This window comes from Pongo abelii, chromosome 23 (assembly GCF_028885655.2).
Source record: "Pongo abelii isolate AG06213 chromosome 23, NHGRI_mPonAbe1-v2.0_pri, whole genome shotgun sequence".
Taxonomy (NCBI): Eukaryota; Metazoa; Chordata; class Mammalia; order Primates; family Hominidae; genus Pongo; species Pongo abelii.
The window spans coordinates 53,036,352-53,064,243 of record NC_085929.1 but is presented as its reverse complement, the minus strand read 5'-3'; the positions used below and the strand labels follow the sequence as shown (position 1 = coordinate 53,064,243).

The 27,892-nt window shown below is 53.8% G+C and overlaps 1 protein-coding gene and 1 long non-coding RNA gene across 4 annotated transcripts in view; one reads left to right on the top strand and one right to left on the bottom strand.

Annotated features, from left to right (window-relative positions):
• CELSR1 (cadherin EGF LAG seven-pass G-type receptor 1) overlaps positions 1-27,892 on the top strand; it is a 182,213-nt gene that overhangs the window by 7,854 nt on the left and 146,467 nt on the right. The window lies entirely within an intron of this gene.
• On the bottom strand, positions 18,405-21,927 carry LOC129052752 (uncharacterized). 2 transcript variants are annotated; one of them, XR_008517904.2, is made up of 4 exons: positions 21,589-21,927; positions 20,144-20,222; positions 19,466-19,597; positions 18,405-18,643 (listed from the first exon to the last, which is right to left on the bottom strand). It is a non-coding gene; the product is annotated as an uncharacterized LOC129052752 (long non-coding RNA). The 2 variants fall into 2 exon arrangements; XR_008517905.1 differs by lacking the exon at positions 21,589-21,927 and having other exon boundaries at positions 20,144-21,405.

The window sequence follows — 27,892 nt, the reverse complement described above, 5'->3', positions numbered from 1 at the left end:
GTCTCACTGTGTCTCCCAGCCTGGAGTGCAGTGACATGATCTCGGCTCACTGCAACCTCTACCTTCTGGGTTCAAGTGATTATCCCACCTCAGCCTCCTGAGTACGTTGGATTACAGGTGCACGCCACCACACCCAGCTAATTTTTGTATGTTTAGTAGAGACAAGGTTTCACCATGTTGGCCAGGCTGGTCTCGAACTCCTGACCTCAAGTGATCTGCCTGCCTCGGCCTCCCAAAGGGCTGGGATTGCAGGCGTGAGCCACTGTGCCTGGCCTTATTCATTTTTTTAACTATTTTTTTGTACCCATTGACCATCCACCTTCCTCCTGCTACCCCGTTCCCAGCCTCTGGTAACCATTCTTCTATTCTCCGTCCCCATGAGTTCAATTGCTTTGATTTTTAGATCTCACAAGCAAGTGTGAACGTGGGATATTTGTTTTTCTGTGCCTGGCACTTAACATAATGACCTCCAGTTCCATCCATGTTGTTGCAAATGACAGGATCTCATTCTTTTTTTTTTGAAATGGAGTCTCGCTCTGTTGCCCAGGCTGGGGTGCAGTGGCACGATCTCAGCTCACTGCAAGCTCCACCTCCTGGGTTCACACCATTCTCCTGCCTCAGCCTCCTGAGTAGCTGGGACTACAGGCACCCGCCACCACACCCAGCTAATTTTTTTGTATTTTTAGTAGAGACAGGGTTTCACTGTGTTAGCCAAGATGGTCTCGATCTCCTGACCTCATGATCCACCTGCCTCGGCCTCCCAAAGTGGTGGGATTATAGGCGTGAACCACTGTGCCTGGCCCAGGATCTCATTCTTTTTTATTTTTATTTATTTTGTTTTATTTTATTTTTATTTTATTTTATTTTGAGACAGAGTTTCGCTCTGTTGCCCAGGCTGGAATGCAGTGGCGCAATCTCAGCTCACTGCAAGCTCCGCCTCCCGGGTTCATGCCATTCTCCTGCCTCAGCCTCCTGAGTAGCTGGGACTACAGGCGTCTGCCACCACGCCTGGCTAATTTTTTTGCATTTTTAGTAGAGATGGGGTTTCACCGTGTTAGCCAGGATGGCCTCGATCTCCTGACCTTGTGATCGGCCCGCCTCAGCCTCCCAAAGTGCTGGGATTACAGGCATGAGCCACCGCACCTGGCCTCATTCTTTTTTATAGTGGAATAGTACACCATGGTGTATATGTACCACATTTCTTTTCTCCAATCATCTGTTGCCGGGCCACGTTATTTTTAATTCACTTTGAGCGTGTGTCTGTGGGTGCAGGGCTGTAGGCCTCTAGTTGCAGAATGCGGAGCTTGGGAGAAAGGCGATGTCCCTGCCTCTCCTGCTGTGTGTGTTGCAGACCCATGGATGTGGGAAAGTGGCGTTTGTGGGTGAGAATGATTGGCGGATGAGTCATTCAGACATGTCAGAAAATACTGAAACTCGGTGAAATAACTGGATTGAGTAACCTTCTCGCCGTTGACTTTGGTGGAGAGTGGATGGTATAGTCGTCTAGGCTTGATAAAGCTCCCGTTTGCCTAAATACAGGATATCGCAGAGGCTTTTAAACAGACGATTGCAAGAAGGAAGTAGGGGCGGGCTGCTGTTCAGGCATTGTCTGGATGCATGGCAGCGTGCTTTTCTGGAACTCACAGGGTAGGGAAGGATCGGACCTTTTTTTTTTTTTTTTTTTTTGAGACAGAGTCTTGCTCTGTCTCCCAGGCTGGAGTGCAATGGCATGATTTGGCTCACTGCAACCTCCGCTTCCCGGGTTCAAGTGATTCTCCTGCCTCAGCTGCCTCGGCTTCCCGAGTAGCTGGGATTATAGGCGCCTGCCATCATGCCTGGCTAATTTTTGTATTTTTGTAGAGATGGGGTTTCACCATGCTGGCCAGGCTGGTCTCCAACTCCTGACCTCAGGCTATCCGCCCGCCTCAGCCTCCCAAAATGCTGGGATTACAGGCGTGAGCCACTGCTCCCAGCCGGGGTCGGACCATCTTAAATTGCTTCCGTGGCCAAGCAGGATTCTGCGAGCGTCAAACCTTCCCAGGAGAGTTCAGTGCTTTTGGCAATGAGTTAACCATTTCAGAGCTCTGATAAGTCTGGAGATAGTGGCTTGCTCATACCTTGAGAAACACTGCCTCAGAAATAAGGAGTGTTGGTTTGTTTATTGAGCACCTGCTGTGTGCAAAAGCCTGGAGAGCCAGTGTGGTCCTGACTTCTGCGGCTGGGTGGAGATGGACCATCCGATGAGCGAGGGGGCTGAGCTCAGGGGCAGGGTGGTGACACCAGGTGCAGGCAAGGGCGGGCTGGGACTCTCCTGTACCCCCCTGGACGTGTGCAGTGTGTGCTGGCTAGGGAGACCGGGAGTCAGATGGATCCCCCGGGTCGGGAGAGGGCTGACTGTGGAGGGTTTGGTGGGCCCCCTTGGGAGGATTTAGGCAAGAGCTGGGTCCCGTGTCCCAGCTGCTAGGCGGTGAGAGTGGAGGGGAGGGAAGCTGGGGACATCATGCTTGCTCCAGCATGGGGGTGGCTGAGGAGGGATTTGTCAGCTTAGACGGTCAGACATATCTCAGCCGACGTGCTCCATGTGCCGGGAACCCTCCCAGGCTCTGCAGGCCCCATCACTTGCAGTTATCCAGCCGCCACCCTGTGGCGTGGAAAGTACTGTCGCCACCTCCATCCTAGAAATGAGCAGACCACGGACAGGGCTCCCAGGGCACCAGCTTGTGGTGGCAGCAGTGGGATTTGAACCTGGACCGGGCAGCTCCTAAGGCATGTTCCCTGTCTGTGCCTTCCAGAAAAAAACTGGCTCTAGGAGGATGAAAGTGAAACTGAGAGAGGTGCGTTCCCTGAGCCAGAGTCCTGACCGGGAATCGGCTCTGGGGAGAAGACATGAGGCCGTTTTTGGCCCCGTGTGGCTAGGTGTCTTTGAGAGTGTCCTGAAGTTGATTGTGTGTGCAGGTCCAGACTGGGGAGACCAGTTCAGGTTATGGACACAGAAGTGAGGGTGCTGGCAGTTAGGAGGGGACCCAGGCCCAACCTTGAGGAGCCATGTCCCGAGTAGTCTGCTGGGTGGGGAACGGTCTGCTTGGGAGCTGGAGCAGGAATAACCACGTGCAGGGGAGGGCCCATGGGTGCAGGCCCTGGAGGCTGAGGGAGGGCGAGGGTCTCCGAGGGGGTCATCCGTGATGGATGCCGTCTGGCGGTTGGAGAGCCTGGGGACAGAGATGTGATGGTTTAGCCAAGGGCAGGTCCTTGGTGGCCTCTGTGAGATCTGAGTGGAGTGGTTTGGGGGTGCCTCTGAGAAGCAAATGACAAGGTCGCTGGCATGAGTGGGGTGGGAACAGGACCCAGCCTCAGAGGGAAGGCAGGGTGTCATGGGGACGGGCCTGCACAAGGCCGAGCTAAAGGCCCAGCAGAGTTGGCAGGTTACGCACAGCACCTAGCCGTCCTGCAGCCTAGCGTGGCACTGGCCCGTCTCAGGGGCTTTGGGAGTGGGCCGTGTCAGGTCTTCCTCAGTGTCTCCCAAAGGGCTGCTGTGGCCAAGCTTCGTAGACGGGTTTGCCAGGACAGTAACTTCTGCTTGTCTCTGAGTCATCGGACCTGGAGGGGATGGAGGAGCAGGAGGTGGATGGGAAAGGGAGCCTGGGAGAATGCAAGGGGCCACAGGCCCACGGGACATGGACTCACTAGGGCAGGGCGCCCACCTCAGCACCAGCTGCCTGGAGACAGGAGGTCTGTGTCTGGCCCCATGTACCGACCAGGGTGTTGAGAGACCATTTTTAAAAGTCCAGGTGAAGTAGCAGGTAGGTGAAGCTCCAGGCAAGTTCCTGGAGCCCTGGGCAGGAGCCGGCAGGAGGGGCGGTGCTGGCCACGCCTGGAGCGGGTCTATGTTGCTGGGCGTGCCAGAACCCCATGCCAGCCCCAGTGTCACTGCTGAAGGGTCCCCTTGGGTTTGGGCTGGTGCCTGTGCCTGCACATTTTGAAACCCGATAGCAGAACCTGTTTAGGAACGGGATAGGTGGGTAGATGGGGGCTGGGGCCCCTGGCAGTGGCCACCTTAGCTGGGGTGTGGCCTGTGGCCCGGTGCCACAGGGCTCATCCCTGCCAACACTCGGATTCAAACAGAAGTAGATGTTATCTTGTGGGTGCAGCATGTAGAAAGTAGTCCTGAGTTTGGCGTGATTTCTTCCGTTCACAGCCTTGGGGGAAATCGTTTTCTAATTTTTTCTTCTTTTCCTGTAACCTGAACACACGGGTTCATATAAATGCCCCAAATTCCCTAGAATGAAATTCCTGAATGCTGGGAGGGGTTGTAGTAAACAGCCCTCTTTTTTTTTTTTTTTTTTTTTTTTGAGACGGAGTTTTGTTCTTATTGCCCAGGCTGGAGTGCAATGGCGCGATCTCAGCTCACTGCAACCTCTGTCCCCCGGGTTCAAGCGATTCTCCTGCCTCAGCCTCCTGAGTAGCTGAGATGACAGACGCGTGCCAACACGCCCGGCTAATTTTGTATTTTTAGTAGACATGGGGGTTTCTCCGTGTTGGTCAGGCTGGTCTTGAACTCCCGACCTCAGGTGATCCACCCGCTTCGGCCTCCCAAAGTGTTGGGATTATAGGCGTGAGCCAGTGTGCCTGGCCGTAAACGACACTCTTTAATTCAGCGACCCAGCCTTCCTCTTGCTTGTTTTGGGAGGAAATGCAGGCTGAAGTTCAAGCCATGAGGGTCCAGAGGCCAGTCTTGCACTAGTGGCCGCTCCTCGTGGAGGCCCCTGGGCTTCCCTCTCCTGTTGCCTGTGGGCCTGGGGTCTGGTAGGCGGTGTGGATTATTTCTGGAATGAGCCAGAGGGGACCCTCGGAGGGGTGAGGGGAGGGGGCTGCCTGCCAGATGGAGGGCCCAGTGCCTTTACTTGGGGTACAAGGGGAGCCGCGCAGAAGCACGGACAGCCCCCAGGAGCCGTTTTCGGTTCCTCTCACACGTACTGAGGGACTCAGCCCTGGGTGAAGGGATGGGCATTTTTCAGGAAAACACCAGTGGCTGAATTCTTAGGCTTTTGCTTCAGGTAAGGACTTGTGGATACCTTAGTAATCAGGTCCCCCTTTTGGGCGTGAACATTCCATAGCTGGGAAAAGCCCCACACCAGCCTTTTAGTGGTGTCATCCCTCTAGCGCCTGTTCTCTTGTCCTGGATGAAGGCCAGGGGCTCTTAAAAAACAAACAAAACACACAGACACGCACACACACACACACAACGGGGGGGGGCATTTTCAAGGTCATTGTGTGGGGTAACACCTTTCTTTCCAGCCGCCCGACACACTGACTTTGCCCCTTCCAGTTGTCATGGGGATTGTGCAGGGGACAGGGTGTGTCCCTCAGAGCTTCGGGCCTTGTTTGGGGGCTTGAGCGTGTCCCGAGCACAGGGGGCTGGCCTGTAAGAGGGGAATCATGTAGCCAAGGAGGCTGGCCCAGAGCGGGGGTGATTGAGAAGTGGGTGCGGGACAAGATGGCCGTTCCCGGCCCGCCTTGGTCTGTGTACTTCCCACCACCTGGTGCCTGTTCGGGCTGTGCCTGCATCATCTCAGTGAAATCTTACAGGATCCCCATAGTAAGGGCAGAGAAATTGAGGCTAGGGAGCTTGTAGTGGCAGGAAGAGCCAGGTGCGGACTCTGGGGTCTGTGTGCTCTAATCATGGTGCTGACAGCCATCTTTGGTCCCCTCTGTCTGCCAGTGGTGAGGCCCTGGGACACAGAGTTGGAGATTTCTGAGGACGGAAGCTCAGTGCAAGTGACTGCATTGCCTGAAACGGGACGGCTGAGAGTTACCTGCACATGGTGCCTGATTGTGGGGCTGGGCAACAGTGGCAGCCCTGCTGCAGGACTGTGGGAGGGGCTGAGGCTGGATAAGGGGCTCCTCGGAGCCTTCTCTGGGTCCTTGTGGGGTCTCTTGTGGTAGAGCTGCCACAAGAAGCTGTGGAGTGCAGGACTGGTGGGCACCAGGTGCAGGGAGGCAGGCATGTCACTGGTCAGAGCTGGAGGCTCTATTTGGCGAGCCTGGGGAGGGAGATACCAGATGAGGAGCCTGCTCAGAGCAGGGACTGGCGCACCTGTTGAGGGGCCTTCCAGCTCAGAGAAGCTGGATTGTACTGGCCGGGGAGCTGCCTTTCTCCTGCGCTCTATTCTTCCCTCCCTCCCTCCCTCCCTCCCTCCCTCCAACTATCCATCCACCCATCAAGATTTTTCTTTCTTTTTATTTTATTTATTTATTTATTTGAGACAGAGTCTCACTCTGGCACCCAGGCTAGAGTGCAGTGGTGCAATCTCAGCCCACTGCAACCTCCGCCTCACAAATTCAAGCAATTCTCGTGCCTCAGCCCCTTGAGTATCTGGACTGCAGGCGCCCACTACCACACCCAGCTAATTTTTGTATTTTTAGTAGAGACGGGGTTTCACCACTTTGGCCAGGCTGGTCTCGAACTCCTGACCTCAGCTGATCCGCCCACCTTGGCCTCCCAAAGTGCTGGGATTACAGGCATCAGCCACTGCACCAGGCTAAGATTTTTCTTTCTTAATAGTCTGTTTTTATTCGCAGTTTTGTATCTTCTTTTAAATATTTTTTAGGGTTTTTCTTCATATCTAATCTAAATGACACTTGGTTAAAGTAAACTAACAGCAACTAATTCAAATAAAATCACATGCCCTGTTAGCATTCGGAGATAAGAATGCTCTTGCAGGGCAATAACCATTTGTCAGTGAGTTGATTGTTGCAGGGCGGTTTCATCGTCAGAATGAAGTTGTTCAGCTACCCTGCAGTTCTGCTGTTGGCCAAGGCCCCAGGGGCTGTCCTTTGATGTGTTGTGATGCTGGGCATGCCACGCAGGCCGCTGAGCAGGTGTTCTCCCAGCATTGGAGACGGCCTGAGATTTCACCAGAGATGAGGCCTGGGCTGTTCTCCACTCACTGCCCCGTGCAGATTGCCTGACGCTGGGTCAGCCTGGCCCCCTCTGGACCTCAGAAGGTGGAATGGCCATCCCCTGGGGCCCCTTCCCTGCTACCTCTCACCCTTCTGTAGGTTAGGGATTGGAAAAGCAGAGATCCAGCCTGGAGATCTGACTGTGATTTGGGAAACCTCCTTTTTCTTGCCCGTGTATGTCGCAAGTGCTGAGAAATTATCCCATTTAAAAACTTGTGAAATATTTGCAAATCCTATATGTGATAAGGGATTAATATCCAGACTATGTAAAGAACTCCTACAATTTAGCAACAAGAAAACAATGGAATTAAAAAATGAGCAAAGGACTTGAATAGACATTTCTTCCAAAGATACAAATGGCCAATAAGCAGAAAAAAAGATGCTCAGAGTCATTAGTCAACAGGGAAATTCAAGTCGAAACCGCAGGCATGGGGGCTCCAGCCATAATCCTGGCACTTTGGGAATCTGAGGCAGGAGGATTGCTTGAGCCCAGGAATTGGCAATTTCTACCAAAAAAATATACAAAATATAAAAAAATTAGCTGGGCGTGGTAGCATGAACCTGTCGTCTCAGCTAGTCAAGAGGCTGAGGCAGGAGGTTCGCTTCAGCCTGGGAGGTGGAGGTTGCAGTGAGCTGAGATTGCATCATCACTGCACTCCAGACTGGGCAACAGAGTAAGACCCTGCCTAACACATACACGCTTTTGCAAGGCAATAACCGTTTGCCAGTCAGTTGACTGACACACACACAAAAAACCCCCAAACCTGCAATGAGATACTACTTCATACCCATTAGGATGACTGTGGTCAAAAAAACTCAGAAAACACATGTTGAAGGATGCAGAGAAACTGGAGCCCTTTTGCACTGTTGGTGGAGTGTAAAAAATGGTGCAGGTGCTGTGGAACACAGTATGGAGATTCCGCAAAATATGAAAAATAGAACTACCATATGATCCAGCAATCCCACTTCTGGGTATACTCTAATTGAAAACAAGGTCTTTATTTTTATTTTTGCTTTTGAGGCACAGTCTCACTCTGTTGCCCAGGCTGGAGTACAATGGCGCGATCTCGGCTCACTGCAGCCTCTACCTCCTGGGTTCAAGCGATTCTCCTGCCTCAGCCTCCCAAGTAGCTGGGATTATAGGCGTGTGCCACCACACCTGGCTAATTTTTATATTTTTAGTAGAGACGGGGTTTCTCCATGTTGGCCAGGATGGTCTCGAACTCCTGACCTCAGATGATCCGCCTGCCTCAGCCTCCCAAAGTGTTGGGATTACAGGTGTGAGCCAGTGCGTCCGGCCTGGCTGAAAACAAGATCTTTTTTTTTTGAGATGGAGTCTCGCTCTGTCGCCCAGGCTGGAGTGCAGTGGCACGATCTCGGCTCACTGCAAGCTCTGCCTCCCGGGTTCACGCCATTCTCCTGTCTCAGCCTCCCGAGTAGCTGGGACTACAGGTGCCCGCCCCCATGCCCAGCTAATTTTTTGTATTTTTAGTAGAGACGGGATTTCACTGTGCGTTAGGCAGGATGGTCTCGATCTCCTGACCTCATGATCTGCCTGCTTCGGCCTCCCAAAGTGCTGGGATTACAGGCGTGAGCCACCGTGCCCGGCTGAAAACAAGATCTTTAAAGAGGTATTTGTACACCCGTGTTCATAGCAGTGTTATTCACAGTAACCAAAAGGTGGAAGCAACCCAGGTGTCTGTGAACAGATGAATGGATAAGCAACATGTGGTTCAGTTGCATGACGGAATACTACTCAGCCTGAAAAAGGACGGAAATTCTGACACTTGCTACAATGTGGGTGAACCTTGAGGACATTATGCTAAGTGAAATAAGCAAGACTCAAAAGCACAAATTCTGTGTGATTCCACTGAGGTCCCTAGAGGAGTCAAATTCATAGAGACAGGAAGTAGAATGGTGGTTGCCGGGGGCGGGGAGGGGACAGGAGTTGTGTTTAATGGGGACAGAGTTTCACTTTGGGAAGATGAAAGGCTCTGGAGATGGAGGGTGATGATAGTTGTATAACAGTGTAAATGTTCTTCATGCCCCTAAACTGTGGGTGCATTTAAGAATGGTTACAGTGGGCCACACCTGTAATCCTAGCACTTTGGGAGGCCGAGGCAGGTGGATCACATGAGGTCAGGAGCTCGAGATCAGCCTGGCCAACATGGTGAAACCTTGTCTCTACTAAAAATACAAAAAATTAGCCGGGCCTGATGACGGGTGCCTGTAATCCCAACTACTCGGGAGGCTGAGGTAGGAGAATTGCTTGAAGTGGGGAGGAGGAGATTGCAGTGAACTGAGATGGGGCCATTTTACACTAGCCTGGGTGAGAAGAGCAAGACTCCGTCTCAAAAATAAAAGTGGTTACCGTGTTAAGATTCGTATTATGTACATTTTATTACAAGAAAAAAAATGCTAGAAGGACTAATGCAAACTGTTGCAGACACTCAGGTGTGGGAGGCATGGGAGCAGGTGCCCGTGTCTGTGGTTTCAGGTATGATTTCCCTGAGAGCTTGAGCACTGAGTGGGTTCCTTTGGTCCTGTCCTGGGGTTTGAGGCCATCCAGGGCCTCCTGCCGGGCTCGGGGCTCTTCTTCCTTCTGTGCCTTTTCCTGTGCTCTTAGCCCATGTCTTGAGATCATAAATGGCAATAGGGGGCTGGGCGCAGTGGCTCACGCCTGTCATCCCAGCACTTTGGGAGGCTGAGGCGGGTGGATCACCTGAGGTCAGGAGTTGGAGATTAGCCTGGCCAACCTGGTGAAACCCCATCTCCACTAAAAAAATACAAAAATTAGCTGGATGTGGTAGTGGGTGCCTGTAATCCCACCTACTCAGGTGGGTAAGGCAGGAGAATCTCTTGAACCCAGGAGGCGGAGCTTGCGGTGAGCTGAGATTGCGCCACTGCACTCCAGCCTAGGCGATGAGCAAAACTCTGTCTCAAAAAAATAAAATAAAATAAAAGCAATAGGGGTAGGTACTGAAATATAAATCTTGCACCTGGTACGTGGATCAAATCTCTGGTTATCTGACTGCATATCAACAGCCACACAAATGGACATGTTCCCTGTTTTAGGAGCCCTGGGTGCAAGGAAGGCTCTGTGTTTCTGGAGGCACCTGTGCAGGGTCCAGTGTTTCCTGGTTTTTCTGCAGGTTCTGGGACCTTGCGTCTCAGGGGCATGGGAGGGGGGTCCCTGGGTAGGTGGGTGTCTCAGGCACCTCCCAGCCCCGCCCAGGAAGGGAGACCAGCTGGGCATTCAGACCTGATGCCCAGCCTCTGCCTGGTTCCACCAGCTTGGACAAGAGGTGAGCTGTAGTGGGCGGCTGAGACCACTGCTCCCCGGGCCAACCCGGGGGCTCCCAAATCGTAGCCCTGTGCTCTGTGCGGCCCAGTGCTGGCCCTCAGCACCCTCTCTTCATGACCAAGCCTTGGGTCCAAAACCTCCAGTACACGTGCTGGTTCAAGTGTATTTGTATCAGCATTTGGATACACTGAAGCAATTTGGCTGGATCTCTGTCCTTGTTTGTTTCTACCGAGGTGGAATTCACAGAACGTGAAGTTAACCATTTTAATGTGAGCCATTTCGTGATGTTTAGAACATCACAGTGGTGTGCAGCGCCTCCACCCTGTCCAGTTCCAAAGCATTTTCATTTCCCTCAAAGGAAAGCCCATACCCTCTGGCAGCCCCAACCCATGGGCTTTTGTGTCTGGCTTCTCCCCGGCCAGTGTCATGTTTTCCGGGTCGTGCACAGCGCAGCACGTGGCAGTATTTTCTTGTCTTTATGTTGGTGTTTTTTTTGTTTGTTTGTTTGTTTTTTTAATAGGGAGTCTGGCTCTGTTACCCAGGCTGGAGTGCAGTGGCTCAATCTTGGCTCATTGCAACCTTTGCCTCCTGGGTTTAAGCGATTCTCCTGCTTCAGCCTCCCGAGTGGCTGGGATTACAGGCATGCGCCACCATGTCCAGCTAATTTTTGTATTTTTAGTAGAGACGGGATTTCTCCAGGTTTGCCAGGCTGGTCTCGAACTCCTGACCTCAAGTGATCCACCCGCCTCGGCCTCCCAAAGTGCTGGATTACAGGCGTGAGCCACCACGCCCGGCCACAACTGGAGTCTTTATAAGAGAGAAGACAGAGATAGACACACAATGAGGAGGCCACAACGTGAAGATGGAGGCAGAGACTGCAGCCACGCTCGGATTACAGGCGTGGGCCACCGTGCCTGGCCCCATCTTAATTTATATCTTAATCTGCAGCCTTTATTTCCAAGTTAGGTCACATCCACAGGTACTGGGCATTGGGGCAGGGTAGTGAACCCACTGCCACGCCTGCCTTCATGTTTGTGTGTGTGACTGGTTTCTTCGTGTTAAATCAGATAACCGAGGTCTCCCTTCTCAGTGGGATCTGCAGTCTGTCCACCCGAATGCCTGAACACACCATCGGTTTCCCTTGTCACAGTGCAATGTGGTCTGTGGGAGCCCACTCCCTTCGTTCTCTTCTAACGAGACTGAGTGTGGCACAGGCTGAGCGCCCCTGCTGATAGTGCCCCCACGGGCTCTGACTCCTCGGTAAGGTCTTCCGTGATAGCAGCGTCTGGGCTAAGGGGCCGCGCTGTGCTTCGAGATGTCCTTTAGAAAGGGGATGCCGAGGCCAGGCGTGGTGGCTCATGCCTGCAATCCCAGCACTTTGGGAGGCTGAGATGGGCGGATCACATCACCTGCGGTCACAAGTTTGAGACCAGCCTGACCAACATGGAGAAACCCCATCTCTACTAAAAATAAAAAAAAATTACCTGGGCGTGGTGGCACATGCTTGTAATCCCAGCTACTTGGGAGGCTGAGGCAGGAGAATCACTTGAATCCAGGAGGCAGAGGTTGCAGTGAGCCAAAATCCTGCCATTGCACTCTGGCCTGGGCAACAAAAGTGAAACTCTGTCTCAATAAAAAAAGGAAGGGGACACCGCGGGAGGTGTGTAGTAAACAGAATATGGGGACACGGGGTAGTGGGTGCTTTCAGATGACAGCACGCCCTCCCTTTCCCTCTGGGTCTCAATGCCAAGTGCCATAGCCGTGGGAGTCGCCTCTTCAATGCAGCCCTCGCCTCTAAGCATGGAAAATTCTAACAGGTAATCGCAAGTTCTCCCAATTCTTCAAAGAGGAGAGAATGGAAAATATGAAGGTTTATTGTTCTGTGAGACTTCCTGTCTGTCCTGCATGTGTCCGTCGGAGGTCAGGGGTGCGTCTGTGTGTGCAGGACAGGAAGCTCAGGGGCATGGGTTGTGGTGTGTCTGCAGGGGCACCTTACTGTGGACAGAGGTACCGAGACAAGAGCTGGCCTGGGGCGCCGGGACGGTGCACATCAGCCACTGTGGTTCTACCCTCTGGATACCGCCTTGTGCCCCGTGGAAGATGACAAGTGCCAGATGGAGTCTGTTTTGGGGGGAAACCAGGCCGGGATGACCCCGGAGGCAGGAAACCGGTGGCTTTGGTGTTGGACGGCCGTCCGAGTCTCCGGTTTGGCCTGGGAAACCCATTGCATTTGCAGCAGGAATTCTCTGTTCTCTCCTGTTTTTGCTGCAGCTCATCGGCCCAGCATTTTTTGCCAGAGCAAAGGTGGAGCAGTGGGAAAATGGGCCAAGCCGCTTGAGGGGCCAAACTTGCACCTGGCAGCTCCATGCTCTGCAGCTAGGAAAACTGAGGCAGTGGGGGATGGGGAGGTGGTTTGTATACCTCAGGAGAATGATCCATTGGGGCGAGAACCTGCCCTGGCCAGAGCCAGACCCTCTGGATTCTTCCTCCAGAGTCACCAGCCTCAGGAAGTGGATGAGCCCAGCTCATCCCTTATGGGTGATAAGAGTTCCTTTGCCATGGGATGAAAAGGGTGTCCCATGGCTTTGCCAGCCATGACACTGGTTTAGGTGGGGTTCTGGGCATGGGTCAGTGGGGGTCAGCTGCAGTGGGAAACGGGGAGGGAGGATGAGGGGACAGCCCTTGGCCGCCTGCCTTCCTGCCAGTCCCCACCCCGCAGCTTCCTGCCTGGCACAACATAGGGTGTTGCCTGTGTCCTGAGAGAGTCGTGTGCCTGGGTGAGAAGTGGAGGGAATGGACTTTGTGGTCTGTTGGGCCGGAGGAGCCACATAACATGAGCTGGTGGAGGAAATTACCCGGGAGGTGTCAAGGTGGCAGCAGATGAGCTTTGAAAAGTATGTCCTGGCTGAGTGTGGTGGCTCATGCTTCTAATCCCAAGCACTTTGGGAGGCTGAGGCAGGAGGCTTGCTTGAGGCCAGGAGTTTAAGACCAGCCTGGGCAACATGGCGAGACCCTGTCTCTACAAAAAATAATTTTAAAAAACCCCCCAAAACCGATGTGCTATCCCTCCCCACTCCCCCCACCCCACAACAGGCTCCGGTGTGTGATGTTCCCCTTCCTGTGTCCAAGTGTTCTCATTGTTCAGTTCCCACCTATGAGTGAGAACATGCGGTGTTTGGTTTTTTGTCCTTGCGATAGTTTGCTGAGATTGATGGTTTCCAGCTTCATCCACGTCCCTACAAAGGACATGAACTCATCATTTTTTATGGCTGCATAGTATTCCATGGTGTATATGTGCCACATTTTCTTAATCCAGTCTATCATTGTTGGACATTTGGGTTGGTTCCAAGTCTTTGCTATTGTGAATAGTGCTGCAATAAACATACGTGTGCATGTGTCTTTATAGCAGCATGATTTATAATCCTTTGGGTATATACCCAGTAATGGGATGGCTGGGTCAAATGGTATTTCTAGTTCTAGATCCCTGAGGAATTGCCACACTGTCTACAGTGTGGTTGAACTAGTTTACAGTCCCACCAATAGTGTAAAAGTGTTCCTATTTCTCCACATTCTCTCCAGTACCTGTTGTTTCCTGACTTTTTAATGATCGCCATTCTAACTGGTGTGAGATGACATCTCGTTGTGGGTTTGATTTGCATTTCTCTGAACTCATTCCTACTTTCTTAACCCCAGTTGACTGTGCTGTGGATGCTGATCAGTGCTGGAGATCTGCAGGATGGGCGGAATGTCCTAGTGTATCCTCCTGCCGGGGCTGCCTTCCTACGCTGGCTGCTGGGAGCTTGTTACACAGATAGGAGCCTACCAGGCTGGGGAGGCCCCAGTGACTTAGTCATCCCCTGACTCCCCAGCAGGACTTGCAAAGCCTCAGCCTCTGTGCCTTTGAGTCCCCAGCCCTGAGCACTGTGTGACTGAGGCCCATCCTATTGGCTGTGTCCTGCACCTGCAGCCCCCGGGTGCCCTGCAGCTTGTGCACACCCACTCTGCATCAGGCTCAGCCCTCCCGGAGCTGACCTCACCATGGAGACACAGACTGTCGTGCTTTCCTGTTTTCTGTCTAAGGCCTTCATAGAGTTTGTGTTTAAGGTGAGCCTCTTTCCCTTTATTCTGATGAAACTTGTGCAAACTTTCCTACCTGGGGGTCATGTGACTTGGGAGCATCCACTCACAAGCAGGCCGTTGTGATGTGCACTGAGACCGCTGGGCTGTGGTCCCAGCTGTGCAGCTCTCCCCCATCTGGCACTTGTCATCTTCCACGGGGCACAAGGCGGTATCTGGAGGGTAGTACCACAGTGGTTGATGTGCACCGTCCCGGCTTGGGCCCAGGTGGGGGTCACTTGCCTGGCTGTGGGCTGGGAGTGCTGGGCAGGGCCGTGAGGTCCCAGAGTCTGGCCAGAGGGCTGATGCACAGGTGGAATGGTCCTGCCGCCCGTGCTGTGTCCCATGAGTGTCCCCGGGGGGGTTGGCTCTGCTGGGACCCTGAGGGGGGTCCACGCTGCCAGACAGCCTTTTCTCAGCCAAGGCTGAAGCTGACGGGGTGCTGTCTAGAAGGGGCTGGCCAGGGCTAGGCTGGTTGCCAGGGCCCAAGAGGGCTGGGGTTTGGACAGAGCCACTTTTGTGGGGAGGCATGGAGTTTGGAGCAGATGCCAGCCGCAAAGAGCACGTCTGAGGTGCTCATCCCCCAGGCCTGAGGGCTGGATTGACAGCGGGTGCGGACAGGCATCCCTGGGGTGGGAAGGGTGGCAGCTCCAGAGCTTTTCCCGCAGTGACTTGTGCTTGCTGACTTGGGAATGACTCAGCGAGGCAGGACAGGGCTGGGCAATTCATTCAGAAACACCCCTCTTATTCCAGAGCCCAGCCGTGAGCCTTGGCCCTGCAGCCCTGGCTCCCTCCGGGGAGTGACTCTTCTCTTTGATGCTGGGAGGAGGGACCACAGAGTCTGGGGAGGTGTGGCGAGGTGCTGAGAGGGGCCATTGCATTATCCCTGACTTTCAGCAAGGGTCTGACGGTAATACACAGATGCTGTTGGGGTGTCCTCAGGCCACATCCTTCATGCCCCCATTCCCCACCTCACCAGGACTAGTTCTGACTGACGCAGCCAGAGGTGTGTGGCCTTGGGCCCCTGGGGATCAGAGTGCAGGTGGACCTCAGACTCCAGCCCTCACCTGGAAGGGCTATCGGGGCCTGGTTAAACGTCTGGGTGGAAGAGCTTCAGCATCACATAGGCCCGCAGTTGAGGTGTGGCTTAAATAATCACCCTTCAGAAACGCTGGCCCCGTTGTGAGTAGTCTCGCTCACTGGGTTTTTGACCCTGTCATCTTGAGGACTGGGTGGGATTCCCCTCGTGTTGGGGCCCACCTGAGTGGGAAAGACCCACAGTCAAGGTTAGATGATTCTGACCTCAGGAACCTTTCCCCAGTGGGTGCTGGGATGTGAGAAAAGCGTAGACAAGACAAGTAAAGAGCTGTGAAAAATTACAAATGAGGGCTGGGCGCGGTGGCTCACGCCTGTAATCCCAGCACTTTGGGAGGCCGAGGCGGGCGGATCATGAGGTCAGGAGATCGAGACCATCCTGGCCAACAAGGTGAAAGCCCGTCTCTACTAAGAATACAAAAATTAGCTGGGTGTGGATGTGCGTACCTGTAGTCCCAGCTACTCGGGAGGCTGAGGCAGGAGAATGGTGTGAACCCTGGGGAGGCAGAGGCTGCAGTGAGCTGAGATTGTGCCACTGCACTCCAGCCTGGGCGACAGAGCAAGACTCGTCCCAAAAAAAAAAAAAGTATTAATAAACTTATCTATGGCTTTGAGCTTCTGGGCCATATTCCAACCAGTATTTATTAGGATGCTCTCTGCACAGGTGAGTGTTGGCTCTGGGGATGTAGTGACGGACTATACAGAAGTGTTGCTGCCCATAGGAAGTGCACACTGCAGGGCTGGGACTCCTATCCCTGGTGCACGAGATAAGGGTCAATTATAACAGTGTACAGGCAGTGTCTCATTATGGTAAACCTAAAGGCCTCCCCACATTGATCTTGGCTCCTAAGATTTTATGGTTGAGAATATTGCTTAAAATACTCAAGTTGCAACTTGAAGTATGTTGGATTGCCTCCCTTTTAGTGTACATGTTTTTATGTGACTGAAATGGACTTCTTGGTATGGTCAGGTATGTGGGCTGGTTTAAGTGTCCTGTAAAACTCAAGACCCCACGTGGGGAATGCTTTTGAACTTGTATTTTTAATCCTCTTGCAGACTTACAGACCATGTTGCCTCACGTGATCAGGAACACTCGTCCCCGTGTTGCCTGATAGTAGAGGAATAAAGGCAGTAGTTGGATACCGCCTTTCCTTGAGTGTTTCCTTCATGCGTTCTGGCTCACTGCAGCAGCGTTGAGCCCACATGGCCTAGTCCCCAGGTGTATTGTCCCCAGCTGCGTGATTTTGAGAGGCACCTGTGATGGTGGTTGCGGGTTTGAATCTCACCCCAGAAGTCACTCACTGGTTAAATGGCCTCCTATTCACTCCGCTGGGGAGGGACGGATTTCCGTCCTAGGATGATGGGGGTTGCTGAGCACCTGACACTGGGCAGATGAGCTCAGCAGCAATGCGTGAGTAGCACAGAGGCCCAGCCTGGAGGAGGACATCACCTACCATGCGGGGCCACCCGGGGCAGAACTCAGGAGCAGAGGACAGCCAGGTGCTGTGGAGGACAAGCCCGGACCCGGCAGGAACAAGAGGGTGGGGGGGGCCCTGGTTCCTTCAGGGGCACACGGGTGGCTTGTCTGAATAATTCCTCTGGATGGCAGGGAACGGAAACCTGCTACCCTCTGTAGGCAGGAGCTGTGCCTGATCCCCGTGACAAGAAGGGTTGACTGTGGAGGGATCTTATCCGAAGGAGCAGAGTGGGGCGGGGGACCTGTGGTGAGGCCATTTGAGGCCTCCTGGTTTCAGCAGATGTCAAGGCAATGCATGGTATTGGGCCTTGATTTTTTTTTTATTGTTGTTGAGATGGAGTCTCACTCTGTCGCCCAAGCTGGAGTGCAGTGGCGTGATCTCGGCTCACTGAAACCTCCGCCTATTGGGTTCAAGCAATTCTCGTGCCTCAGCCTTCTGAGTAGCTGGGATTACAGGTGTGCACCACCACACCGGGCTAATTTTTTATATTTTAGTAGAGATGGGGTTTCACCATATTGGCCAGGATGGTCTCGATCTCCTGACCTCATGTGATCTGCCTGCCTTGGCCTCCCAAAGTGCTGGGATTACAGGCAGGTGCCCCTGCACCTGGCCGGTATTGGACTTTGATTTGGGGGCTGACACCTCAGTCCCTGAGTGCTTTTTGGTCCTCCTCTGTAAATCCGGGACACCTGCCCCTAGGTGTGAGCCCTCGAGGGCAGCATGCTTAGTAAGGGCTCATGAGCGCCGCTGTCACTCTTGCTGCTGCTGTGGTTGCCACACCCAGAGCTCCTGGCAGCGTGGGGGCCACTGGGCTGGGATCTGGGGATGGGCTTGGGGCACTTCAGGACCCCAGGACCTAAATGACTTGCTGCGTTTCTTGGAGGCAGCATGAAGGACATCCTGGCAGAATAGTAAGAGCTGACATCGGGAGGAAAGCAGGAGGTGACCGTCATGTCATCTGGGCAGGGGATGCTCTTACGTAGTGCCTGGGAAGAGCAGTGAGCAGAGAGGCGGGTCATTGTGTCTAATGACTGAGGGATGTTTACAGAGCTGGTAGTCCCTGTCAGTGGGAAAAGTGGCTTTTCCTGGAGCTGCCTCATACCAGGGGGACACCCCCTCCCCTCATCTCACTGTCTTACCCTTCGTCTGCCCCCTACTCTCCCTGTCTTCCCCACTGTTGGCCTTCAGCACATCACCCCCTGGGGTGTCCCATGATGCCCACTGCCCGCAGGGGAGTATGGCACTGTGGGGGTGTTGGCGTTGTCAGCCCCACTGACTGCCCTGAGCTTCTCAAGTCCTGGGATCCACTGCTCTCTGAGCTTTGGGTGCCTGGCCCGAAGTCAAAGCATAGTCAGTGTTTGTTGAAGGAATGAACGACAGTGTGCCAAAGAAGCTTAGCACAGTCACTATCATGTTATGAAATAGAGCAGAAGGAAAGTCTGCTCCACGCCATGCTCTGTTTTGGAGCGATGCTTTGACACACGTGTTGGTCCCAGTTGGGATTTAAGGGCCTGGCCAGGAGGTTGTGGTGGGGGCCCTGGGCTGTGGTGAGCAGCCAGCTGTGTAGACTGGAAGAGCTGGGGGCACCTGCTTTGCGTGTGGTCCTCAGGGAGTCTCCAGTTGTGCCCTTGTTGCCTGTGTTTTTTCTCTGTGTTAATCATATTTCTGTCCCACTTTTGGTGTCCATCTTCTACATAAAAACAAAACCAGAAAAACTGCCAAGGATCTATAATGTGAAGAAAACCAGCACTTTGTGAGTATGTGTGTGTGTGTGTGTGTGTGTGTGTTTGTGTTTGAGACGGAGTCTTGCTCTGTCATCCAGGCTGGAGTGCAATAGCACAATTTCGGCTCACTGCAACCTCTGCCTCCTGGGGTCAACGATTCTCCCGTCTCAGCCTCCTGGTAGCTGGGATTACAGGTGCTGGCCACCATGCCTGGCTAATTTTTCTATTTTTAGTAGAGATGGGGTTTTGCCATGTTGGCCAGGCTGGTCTCGAACTCCTGACCTCAGGTGATCCACCCGCCTGGGCCTCCTAAAGTGCTGGGATTACAGGTGTGAGCCACCGCACCCGGCCAGCCAGCACTTTGTGTTTTTGAATCTTTAAAGCTTTATCAGGAGCACTAGAAGTTGCTTTTCAGAATAGGAATATTTTTGGTTTGTTCACAAAGATAAGCACACCCACTCTAGACAATTTTGGCTGTACGAAAAGGCATAAAGGAGAAAGGAAAACTCCCCCAAACCCAAGCCCAGGGGCCTTTTCCTTTATGTCTTAATTTTCCTTCCGCTGCGCTCTGACTTTTCTGGGGCTGTGTGTGAGCCGAGATGGAGGCGGCTCTCGTCCCCCCAGCGGTTACCGCAGCGCCTCTCCTGTTGGCAGGGGTTGTCATGGCGATGGGCCCTCCCTGAGCCAAGGAGGCACCTCATGGGGCCCTTACATTGAAGAGCGGTCCCTTTGTCCAGGGACAATGGAGCCCTGAAGGACTGTTTGTGTGTCTGGCTCACTTTAATTACCTCCAAGGGGAAGCTCCGGGAAGGGGGTGCATTCCAGCCTCCGTGGCTCGGGAAGGGGGTGTGTTCCGGCCTCCATGGCATGCGCTGAGCAACTAGATATTTCCTTTCCTGAAAATGCTTGAGCCTGGATCCCTCGTTTTAAAAAAATCATTTTTTTATTTCACACCAGAAAACCTTAGCTGTTATTACTTCACCTAAATGGGTAAGAGACAGACTCAGAGGGTGCCACGTGGGCCGTCCTCGTCTGCTGGATGCAGAGGGTTAGGAGCTAGCCCAATTCACTGGTTTTAGAGCCAGCCTTCTGGACATGTTCTTGCCTCCTGCCCTGGAAAGGGACATGGGTCGTCCCCCCTGCACGGCCTCCAGCCCTGTGGCCAGATGTGGCATGAAGTCCCCAGCCTTGTCACCTGCGCCCTGTGAGTGGAGCCGGGCAGGGGGGCACTTCGTGTCTTTCGTTCCTCACTGGACACATCATGACATCTTGGAGAAGGACCCACCTGTGTGCTGGGTCCCTGGACTGAGCCCCTGCGTCGTGCATGGGTACCATCCTGCCACCCCTGCTACCCTGTTGAGCCCTAAGCCATCCCCTCGTCAAATCCCTCCTCCCAGCTCCCTGAGGCCAGCTGTCCTCAGGAGCCCCACAGACCCCGCCACCTCACTCCCGTACTCACTACTCACTTGAGCTGACAGCAGGGTCTTCCCCAGCACCGCTGGCACTGCTGATGTTTAGAGCCTCTGTGACGGGACGTCCTGAGCACTGCTGGGTACAGAGCAGTGACCTGGCCTTTACGTACCACGTAATGGGGTCCAGTAGCACCCACCGTCCAGTTGAGATGACCCAAAATGTTTCAGACCTTGCCAAATGCCCCCTAGCCCCTCTCCCCCACTGAGACAACTGCCATGGAACTGGGCTGCCCTCTGGTTGGCCAGTGGCATGGGCTCAGGGCTCCTTACACTGTGACAACGCAGTGACCAACACCGACAGAACAGTAGCCTGTGGGTCCCGGGTAGAGAGGAGGCTGGCTTGGCCCAACCCTGCCTTGCTCAGTGGTTTGGGGTGCCCATCACCCCCTCTGCACCGCATCTCGTCATCTGTAGAAGGCCGTGATGAGAGCTGCCTTGCAGGTGTCATGGCACACGGGGTCATTGGAGTCCCCACTTTGCAGATCTCACCCCCTCGTCGAGCCCCTGTGGTGCCTGTGAACCTGGCCATCTTGGGGACTCTCTAGGACTTGGCCATGGGAGCAGAGAAGTGTCCTCACAGCCCCCCAGCCCCTCGCTCAGTGCAGACCCTGGGCACTGGAGGGGTGCCAGATACAGGGACAGGATGCCTAGGAGGTGTCATGTGCTGATGACGCCTTTAAAATCTAGCAGAGAAAACGGCTGAGCGCTGGGCTGTCCTGCCCAGGTGGAGGCCACTGGTTGGAAAGAGGTGAGGGTCGTGGCTATCCTGGAGCCTTCTGGGAGCTCAGGGTTGCTTTGACCATCGTAGCCACTGGCCTTGGCGGAAACAACAGCAGGGTCTGACTGCACGGCGGTACCCGGGGCTCAGTTTCCCAGGTTCACAGACACAGGGAACGTCTCAGGGTCTCAGAGACCATTCTCACGCGGCAAGCATATTTCGGCATTCCCATGGGGATTGTGTTATTTATAAACTGTTTAACATATTCATTCTTAGAAATCTGACATTTCCAAATTCCAGCCAAACTGAGACTCACACAGCCTTGGAAGGCGATGAGCTATGGGGTGGGGGTGGCTCTGGAGAGGCCCCTCCCTGAGCCCCGGACGCCCCAGGCGGTGAGGGGGTGGGAGGCCACTGTGAAGGGGCTGAGGGACAGCTGGAATTTGGCAAGTAAGTGAGGCCCTTTGGTGGGGAGGGGGCCCTGGCTGTGAGAAATGCCCAGCAACAAAGGGCTCTGGCAGGAGAACAGAGAGGAGACAGCAAGGGGACAGCGTGGGGACAGCGAGGGGCGGGGGGGTGGGGGGCCACCGGGTAGGGATGACGACCATGCAGAGGACGGCCGGGGGGAAGCAGGGGGGAAGCAGAGCCCATGTGTCCCTCCCATCCCACCCTCCACCCCCATCACCCCCACCTTCCTCCCGGGGCAAATCCTCCCTCACACCTGCTGGGTGTGTGGATGAGCAGGGCTGGCTTCTGTCCCGTGGGGGCCGGTCGGTGCCCAGGGTCTGTTCACCTCTGTGGCCAGGGCAGGGCGAGAGTGGCGAGAGTGGGTGGGAGGGGGTCAGCTGGTGTCCTAGGAGCCGTGGGGGAGGGGGTCTACGCCTGCAGGGCTGAGTCACAAAGGGGCACGTACAGGCTGTGCTGGTTTATGGAAGGCCCGTGGGCCAGGACCAGAGCTGGGCGGTGATGATGACAGTGTTGCTGGCAGCCAGGGCTATCCCGGAGGGACCAAGCTGTCCCCAGCATGGTTATCCCACCTAGGAGCCTATGGCCTGGGAACAGCCAGATAGGTGGCCACGGTACAGGATGGCTGAGGTGGAGGGAGGAAGGGGGGTGTGAGGAGGTGGCCATGCCGTTTCTCCATGCAGCCCCCCAGTGCCTCCCCTGACTGCCCACTGTACTCTGGGCTGTGTTAGGTTCTGGGAAAGAGGCAGGCTTGCCGGCTTTACAGTGCTCACCTGTATTGGGGCCCGTGCCCCACTGAGCAGGCTCCCCAGTACTCTGGGGGCGGGGCTCCGGGTGGCACAGCCAGCCAGTTTCAGGGATGGGAGGGGGAGTCCAGACTGCAGCCTGTGAGCCCAGACTACGGGCGAGGCAGGAGGAGGAGGCGGGTCACAGCGGGGCGCCTGCGCTGAGAGGTGCACGCGGCATGGGGAGGGGTTGGGGCGGAGTGTTGGGGCTGGGTCTCCACCCACACCGCAGGCTGTTGGGGCCTGGGGCACACCGAGTATAGCCCACCTGAGCCAGGGCCACACAGAGGCTGGGGAGGGAGGGAGGCGCTGGGGCAGCTGGAGTGCGCTGCGCTGTTCGGGGTGCTGTGGGGGTCATCACGGGCCCCCTGCCTCAGCTGCTGAAGGGGTGGCAGTGATGGTGTCTTCTTGGTAGTCCAGCAGCTCCCTGGCTCCCCCCGCCAACTTCAGCAGGCATTGTGGCGCTGGACGGAGGCCCCCCCCAGCTGTGGCCTCTCCCTGTAGCCTTTGTGCTCCCTCTGGGGTGCTCGGGGTTGCTGCTCTGGTGGCTCCATTGGAATCGGGTTGTTTTTTATTTGTTTTATTTGTTTTATTTATTTATTTATTTTTAAGACAGAGTTTCACTCTTGTCGCCCAGGCTGGAGTGCAGTGGTGCAGTCTCAGCTCACTGCAACCTCCGCCTCCCTGATTCAAATGATCCTCCTGCCTCAGCCTCCCGAGTAGCTGGGATTACAGGCACACGCCACCACGCCCGGCTAATTTTTGTATTTTTAGTAGAGACGGGGTTTCACCATGTTGGCCAGGCTCCTCACCTCAAGTGATCGCCCGCCTTGGCCTCCCAAAGTGCTGGGATTACAAACGTGAGCCACCACGCCCGGCCTGGAATCGGTTTGTATGTGTTGGAAAAAAGGACTTCCTGTGTGTGCAGGCTGTGTCCTGGCGGTGTGGGTGACAGACCGTGGAGAAGATGCCCCCGGGCTTGGCCTCAGCTTCCTGTTATCGGGCATCTTTCCAGAGAGATCTCAGCATCTGTCCACATTTGGATGGTGGCACAGAGATCTTAAAATTAGAACCTAACTCTTGATGTGGGCTTGTCTCAGCGGCTGTGCGTCACTGCAGGTAGGGAGGGTGTGCCCTGAAAACTGATCTAGAATTTAGATGTTGAAAGTCCTAGAAACATCACCCTAAGGAAGTGGTCTTGGAAATGGGTGAGAATTCCAGGAGGTGAGACAGCTCTCTGGACTTGTGAGACTTGGGGGGCTGGGGCTGAGGCGGGCAGAAGGGAGACCTGGGGCAGGGCCGGGTGGGCTGGACTCTTGCTGGACTTTGATACACAAAGGGAGGCCTAGTCTGTGGCCTGCAGGGGTTGAGCCCAGGTCTGAGATCTGGGAAACTGAGGGGCTCAGTAAGTCTGAGGAGGGAGGTGGGGCCTCCTCAAACCCCAACAGGGCCTGCGGGGCTCTGTTGCTTCCCCAGGCCAGGCCAGGCACGGTGGAGGTGCCAGGCTTGGAGGGATCATGGCAGGTGCTCTGCATGTCCATCCAGAACCCAGCAATCCGTCAGTAGTTTCTTTTCTTTCTTTTCTTTTTTTTTTTTTTTTTTGGAGACAGTCTCTGTCGCCCAGGCTGGACTGCAATGGTGTGATCTCAGCTCACTGCAACCTCATCCTCCCAGGTTCAAGTGATTCTCCTGCCTCAGCCTCCCGAGTAGCTGGGATTACAGGTGCCTGCCACCACGCCCGGCTAATTTTTGTATTTTTAGTAGAGACAGGGTTTCACCACATTGGCCAGTCTGGTCTCAAACTCCTGACCTCAAGTGATCCACCTCCTCGGCCTCCCAAAGTGCTGGGATTCCAGGCGTGCGCCACCGCGCCCGGCCAGGAGTTTCTTTTTGACAGGAGGACAAGGATGAGTAGAATAGATTTATTTTTTAAAATCCTTAGGAATCTCATTAATAAAAACAGTAAAGCATCATTGTAAAAACTCAAAGAGAGGTGCATAAAGTAGCAAATCAACGCTTTCTGGGTATCTTTCTGAACATTTTTCTTTGGGTATAAACATATACACCATTTCGGTGTTTCCCCACCCACCTCCAAGTGCAAATTGCTCTTTATTTTTATTTATTAATTTATTTTGAGACCAGGTCTCACTCTGTCACCCAGGCTGGAGTGCAGTGGCATGAACTCAACTCACTGCAGTGAGATCTCGACTCGGTGTAACCTCTGCCTCTCAGGCTCAAGCAGTCCTCCCACCTTAGCCTCCCAGGTAGCTGGGACTACAGGTGCATACCCACTTTGTATTGTTTATAGAGACCAGGTCTTGCTGTGTTGCCCAGGCTGGTTTCAAACTCCTGGGCTCAAACGATTTTCCCACCTCAGCCTTCCAAAGTGCTGGGATTACGAATGTGAGCCACCATGCCCGGCTTGCAAGTTGCTTTTTAAGGATGTTTGATTGCAGACCTTGCATTCCAGCAAATGAAGACCTTCCTTGCTCTTTTTTTTTTTTTTTTGAGACGGAGTCTCACTCTGTCACTCAGGCTGGAGTGCAGTGGCGCTGTCTCGGCTCATTGCAAGCTCTGCCTCCCGGGTTCACACCATTCTCCTGCCTCAGCCTCCCGAGTAGCTGGGACTACAGGCGCCCGCCACCACGCCCAGCTAATTTTTTGTATTTTTAGTAGAGACGGGGTTTCACTGTGTTAGCCAGGATGGTCTCGATCTCCTGACCTCGTGATCCACCTGCCTCGGCCTCTCAAAGTGCTGGGATTACGGGTGTGAGCCACCGCGCCCGGCCTTTCCTTGCTCTTTTGAGATGGTCTCGTTTTCCATTGTGTTGGTGTATTGCGATATATTCAGCCAGCACTCTTCTCTTTCATATTTGTTTCCAAGTTTCTTTTTCATATAACGTTTCAGGGAACATTAGTTTGATGTGTGGTCTGTGTGTGTGTGTGTGTGTGTAACTTTTGAGGTTTTGCTGAGGAATAAATTTTCAGAAGTGAAATTATTGGTGCAGAGGGTTTGCATACGTCACATCTGATAACCATGGTCAAATGGCCTCGGGAATATTTGTGTTAATTAATACTAGAGCCAGCAGTGTGTGAAGACGAAATCTGCCGTATTTTCATCCTCATTGGAGAGATTAGCTCTTTTAGTCTTTTCTAATCCTCTAGGTAAAAATAAATGTCTTCCTTTTTTGATTTGCATATCTCTTTGGGGAAAGTGCAGTTTTTTATCTGCTTAGCAGCCATTCCTGTTTTTTGTTTGTTTGTTTTTTGTTTTGTTTTTTTTTTTGAGGCAGATGTCACCAGGTTGGGATGCAGTGGTGCGATCTCGGCTCACTGCTACCTCCGCCTTCCGGGTTCAAGGGATTCTCCTGCCTCAGCCTCCCAAGTGGCTGGGACTACAGGTGCCCACCACCACACCCGGCTAATTTTTTTGGGTTTTTAATAGAGATGGGGTTTCAACATATTGGCCACGCTGATCTCGAACTCCTGACCTTGTGATCCGCCTGCCTTGGCCTCCCAAAGTGCTGGGATTACGGGTGTGAGCCACTGCGCCTGGCCAGCCATTCCTGTTTTTTCTGTGAATTGCCAGTCTACGGTTTCAGTTAGATTGCTTATCTTTTATTGATTTACATTTCTTTAACTATTTAGAATTTTTAACTTGTTGCAAATATCTTTCATAATTTTGAATTTTATTTCAACTCAATGGTATCTTTTGCCATGTAGGTCTTAAATGTTTATGTTTTTCTTCTTCTCTTCTTGAGGCAAGGTCTTGCTCTGTTGCCCAGGCCGGAGTGCATGGTACTGTCATAGCTCAGTGTAACCTCAAATCCTGGGCTCAAGCCGTCCTCCTGCCTCAGCCTCCTAAGTAGCTGGGACTGCAGATGCACTTTGCCACACCTGGCTACTTTTAACATTTTTTAGTTTTTATCAGAGGTCTTGCTGTGTTGCCAGGGCCGGTCTGAAACTCCAAGCCTTAAACAATTCTCCTGCCTCAGCCTCCCAAAGTGCTGGGATTACAGGCGGGAGACGCTGCGCCCAACCTTAAATATTTTTTGTTGTGGGATCTCCATCTTGTTCATTAGTGGCTTCTGTGTGCCGTTGGACAACTTGCTTAACTTCTTTGGGCCCCGTTTTTGGTTTTTAAAAATAGGGACAGTAATACTGACCCCATAGGGTTGCGTGAGGCTTAAATGAAGGAACGGGCGGATCAAGAAGTGCCTGGTCCGGCCTCTTGCCTCTTGGCTTCCTTCTCGCTGGATGCAGTTGGTTGAGTTCATAGTGAATGTGGTTCTTCCTGTGTCTCAGTAGCCTCCCGTGGTCACAGTGGGGATGGCTGTAGGGGCCTCCCCGGTGTCCTCACCACCATGGGGATGGCAGGGAGGGGAGATCAGTGCACCCAGGTTGGGAAACAGAAGGAAGTACAGGTGTGGCTCCTGTCCTGCGTGCTCAGCACCCTCTCAGCTGCCCTGGTAGCGTCTGGCATGAAAGGGTCGCTGGAAGCAGAGGCTGAATCTCCCAGCAAAGGGTCTGCTGCCCCCCTGGCTGGAGCAAGGCAGGTTGGATTGCTGGGGGCTGGCCTCTATTCCAAGGGCTCCAAGTCTGCTTGGCTCTTAGGTCCTGTCCCTGTCCTGGGATTATAGTTAAGCTGAGTCTTGTCCATCTGAGGCCATCTGAGGCCACTTACCTCATCAGGAGAGAGCCTCCCCCGACTGTTAAGGGACAAAGCTGCTGCAGAGGGTGGGCACGGAGAAGGGGGGGTGTCCTGGAGTTGCCCATGGAGTGGGTACTTCCAACTCGAGCCTTTGATCTGCTGTCCGAGTGCCCTGGCCTGCGGGGACCTGCTCCCAGGGTGCACACTCTTGTGAAACTTGCTGTCTCCTGGGAATTATGTTAAGGTCAGCAGTGGCTGTACCACCTCTTATGGAGCATGCTTCTTTAAAAACACCTTGCTGCTGATTTTGGCCAGGGTGGTTTAATAGTTAATGTTAAGGGGGAACAGTCAGAGAGAGTCAGGAGAGTGTGGGGCTATGATCATGGGGTTCATATGTCACTTGCCTGGTGACCTCAGGTTTGTCACTCAGCTTCTGAGAACCTCGATTTCCTCATGTGACAGTGGGGTGGTGAGACCAATTTCACAGGGATTTGCAAAACATAAAGCAAAGTATTGGCCATGCCACTGGGGCTTCGGAAGAGTCAGCTTTGTCACTAGTGACTTTGATCACCAATTTCTCGATAACATCCCTCCCTCCCCCCATCCCTTTCTGCCTCCTTCCCTCCCTCTCTTCCCTCCCTCTCTTCCCTCCCTCTCTTCCCTCCCTCTCTTCCCTCCTCTTTCTCCCTTCCTTCTCCTTCCCTCCCCTTTCCCCTTCCCTCTTCTTTCCACTTTACCCTTCCCTCCCCTTTGCCCTTTCCTCCAACTTTCCCCACCTCCTCTCCCCCTCCCTCCCCTCCCCTCTTCCTCCCCCCTTCCTCCCCTCCCCACCCTCCCTTCCCCTTCCCTTCCCTTTCTTTTCTTGAGATGGGGTCTCACTCTGTCACCCAGGCTGGAGTGCGGTGGCACAATCTTAGCTCACCGCAGCCTCGACCTCCTGGGCTCAAGCCATCCTCCCACCTCAGCCTCCTGAGTAGCTGGGACTGCGGGCTTGTGTGCCACTCTGCCCAGCTAATTTATTTTTTCTAGAGATGGAGTCTTGTTACATTGCCTGGACTGGTCTCAAAATCCTGGGCTCAAGGGATCCTCCTACTTTGGCCTCCCAAAGTGCTGGGGTTACAGGC